This window comes from Olea europaea, unplaced genomic scaffold, assembly GCF_002742605.1.
Source record: "Olea europaea var. sylvestris unplaced genomic scaffold, O_europaea_v1 scaffold3883, whole genome shotgun sequence".
Taxonomy (NCBI): Eukaryota; Viridiplantae; Streptophyta; class Magnoliopsida; order Lamiales; family Oleaceae; genus Olea; species Olea europaea.
Genome location: NW_019258311.1, coordinates 19,341 through 23,077, shown reverse-complemented (window position 1 = coordinate 23,077; position 3,737 = coordinate 19,341). Strand labels below are relative to the sequence as shown.

At 32.5% G+C, this 3,737-nt stretch overlaps 1 long non-coding RNA gene and 1 pseudogene across 1 annotated transcript in view; both read right to left on the bottom strand.

Moving 5' to 3' along the window:
* LOC111387074 overlaps positions 1-249 on the bottom strand; it is a 3,902-nt gene extending 3,653 nt beyond the window's left edge. Inside the window, exon 1 of the long non-coding RNA XR_002701353.1 lies at positions 175-249. This is a non-coding gene — a long non-coding RNA (uncharacterized LOC111387074). The remainder of the gene's footprint in view (positions 1-174) is intronic.
* Positions 250-642: 393 nt separating this feature from the next.
* LOC111387071 lies at positions 643-1,798 on the bottom strand (annotated as a pseudogene).
* Between the last annotated feature and the right edge of the window lie 1,939 nt (positions 1,799-3,737).

The following is a 3,737-nucleotide window of genomic DNA, read 5'->3' as shown; positions in this document are numbered from 1 at the left end:
GGGGGGTAATAAGGTGTATCCAATTGCTATGCATAACTTAAAAGTGTATAACATACCTGAGAACAAGTCATTTGTTTATAAACGAGGAACTCTCACAGTTAAATTGGATTCTTAGTAATTCCATAACTCAGAAAATCAATGTACAAAATAAAATGAAATTTGATGTGTAGTTACCAAATGTCAAGAAGTTGATTTCTAACTACATTGTTGATCAACCAGCAAAGCTTTATAATTTTCATTCTCGAACGGATGGAAACGGATCAATTACACTGTAAATTTAATGAGTGATTTGTGTTTAATATATATATATATATATTAAATGATAAAACCGTTTCAAATTCCAATGTATACGTACTGAAGTGAACATAGTTAATAAAACATACACGTTTCCTTTACAATCATAAATCACATATTTCTAGAAAAAATTCATTTTATATTATCTGCACATATGACATATTAATAAAATATTAAAAGATAACATATTTCATTTTATTAAAATAACTCGAGCATACTAGCTCGAAATTACTTTTTCTTAAGCTCAATTTTTATTATTTAACACGAGCTATGAAACGAGTATAATATTGATATATTTTTATCAACTTCAAAAATGCTTAAATATTTGACTAAGATAAGTTACGATAAATTAAAAGTATATGTTTGCGAAATAAACCATTTATGCAAATAAGTGGGACGTGTTTATCACTTCAACTTTTCGATTTTAGTGTGACGACAATGTTGGACATGGATTATTTTATTTGCTAAATTACCAGCCCACGTGGAAAATTTTAAAATTCGGAGTGTTACAGTCACCTCCAAATTTGTTCTGATCAATTTCACCACCAAGCAACTTCATGTATCCACCACCACAGTCAAGCTTCTGTTCATGCTAGATAGAGAACCAGAAAACTAATGTCTTGTCCTTGTTGCTGAATTCAGGGAACTCAGCTGAGATGGCATAAAACCTGTAGTCTTCAGTGGTTTATATACCTGCACTAAGACATAGAAGTAAATCCCCTTTGACGTCATATATTCAGTACATACAAATTCATATACATATATATTGCGCAAACATATCTACGTACTTAAGACTCATCAACTAATGACATGTTTACCTTCATCGGTAGAGTCCCCATTCCATTTACCAGTGGTAAGGTTCCATTCTCCGGCCATGTTCTCATCTTTCTTCCAGTCAGATTTGGCCCACTGATTCTCCCATCCATCTTCATATTTCATAAAAGCAAAAAATCCAATACAACACAACAAAATCAATCGAACAGCAATTAAAGCTATCAATACTGTAAAAGAGAGTGTAACATAACCAGTTTTTTACGAACAAAGAAACCAACTTAAATCTTAATAGCAAAACCACTTGTCTAAGACAAAAGGAAAGCTCCAATAAGGGAACTAAATGACACATTTTTTTTCTCAAGTCTCTTTTCTCTACATGCCTCACTTTTTTCACCTTTTTAAAGCCTGTAAAGTTTCCAACTTTCATTAATAGAACCCAGTTTCTTAAATGGAAATAGAAGCTCTAAATTATCCAATTATCCAGCCTCTGTTTATAGAAGGAAATGCAATGTGACAATGGCTAAAATATTAACTGTCATCGAATGAATTCGTACTATTTCCATCGAAAGTCTGTTCAAACAGATAAAATAAGATGCTTTGGCACCGATATGTGGATCAAATATAAAAAATGAACGTTTATTGGTCAAGTATTCAGAATAACCATTGTTTACATGTCAAATTGATCGCACTCTAGCATCAATCAATTCAGTAGTTTCAAAATAAGAGCATAATTCAGTAATTTGACACAAAAAAAGTTACCAAAAACCAGAAAACACAACGCTCAGTTAGCAGATCCATTCAGAAAAAAGGCCATAGCTGCATACGCATTGTTAAATTGAAACTAGAATCCTTCAATCAAAAAGATATGATCGACTCATAAATAGAAATCATGTCCATTCCTTCAGAAATTGTATCAAGAGATATTGAAAAACTGAAATTTCATAATTTTCATCGAAACATTATCAACTTAAATCAGATTTAGCTAATTCAGCATTAATTATTTAAAGAGAGAAAAATTGAATAATTAAAAATGAGTTTGAACAAAATGAATTTAAAAGATAAAAGTCAAACAAGAACTAAGCAAATACGACTATTGGAGCATCTAAGGCTGCAATGACAATTGTACCTTATTAGATAATTTAACCCTTGTTTTTTCATCAAACTACATTCTTCAACAATGATTTGATACCATTTCAACCACAAATTTTTCAATAAAATAATATTATACGCAAATCCAAAATATTTCTTTATTTTTTAACCACATATTCTCCATCGTAACACTATTTCAAAATGCACTTTTTAAGGAAAATGGGCATCAAACAATCTTTTAAATGAGTTTTGCTGTATGCACATCTAAGGTTGACACTCAAGATGACAACCCCATTCTTGAGTCTCGAATCAACGAACGGATTGATTGAACCAAACCTAGCATAATCGCGAACGCCTACGAAAAGATTGGTTGGATTTAAGAAAAGGGGTCTTGAGCTAAACCTTGGCCAAACCTTGAAAATCTTAATGCCAAACTATATGATTGAATAAATCCTCCTCTGTTTGTTGTGGGTCACTTCTCCATCTTACCGGTATCGCAAATCCCAAGTTTATCTATAAAGAGCGAATCTAATTGTATTGATGTCTGAGTCGAATGAATAAATGGATGGAAACCCTATGACTTCAATTAATTATGAGAAAGAAAAAGCAACCAACTTCTGTTCCTTATTGGAGGGGCCGTCAACTTCAGATATACAAACGGCAAATCCTAGTTTAAAGAACTATGCTGGGGAACAACCGCCCCTCCAATAGGGGGTGCCAACTGTTGTTTAGCCTGAATTTAACCCTGGCCAAACAAGTTTTCCCTAGTTTAAATTGGCTTTCATCCAAATGAATGAATTCCGTCAAATTCTCATTTGATCAAAACACCTTTGACCGGATTATTTAAAAACTCAAAAGAGTGAACTTGTCATTTTAAATATTCTTAGCCATGTTAAATTCATTTTTTCTTCAAAATCCAACACATGAAATTTTGTAAATGAAGGGACTGTAAAATAATGAACTTCAAACCTTTATTTGTTCTTTCACTAGTCATTCATACTCAATCAAAAATATCCCTATGTAAAATCATAAGACAGCATGGCAGACTAAAAATAAGTGGGGCATTATTGCTAATACTATTGAGTACAGAACATTAAACCTATATATGAAAAACGTAACAAGTTGAGATATTTGATTTTAAGAGCTTAGCATAGCTTTGCCAAGTGCTTCGAAATGGGGCTGCAAACTTTCTGGGTAAAAATGAATTCGCACTGTACATCATAGTTACACAAGGTTTTCACCAAAAAATGACACTTGAATACTGGGAGCTTCTGTATTTCCAACTTGACCACATTTTGGTTGAGAAAATTAAGCCAATGCCTTGGTGGAAGTGTTCGTTGAATAAAAAGTCGTGCATCACGGATCTTCAACCTCGTCACTCTTTATATTTTTCCGGCCCTAACTCCAAACAAGAAAAGAATGAGCAGAAACCCAGAAGAAGCATATGCAATTCAGTCTTGTTGAGTCCACATAGAAAGAAAATAGATATCTTAAACACACATACAAACTAACAAACAAAGTACAGGAAAAACATATCTCAAAACCGTATGTACAGAGTGCAACTTAATAACACAACTAAT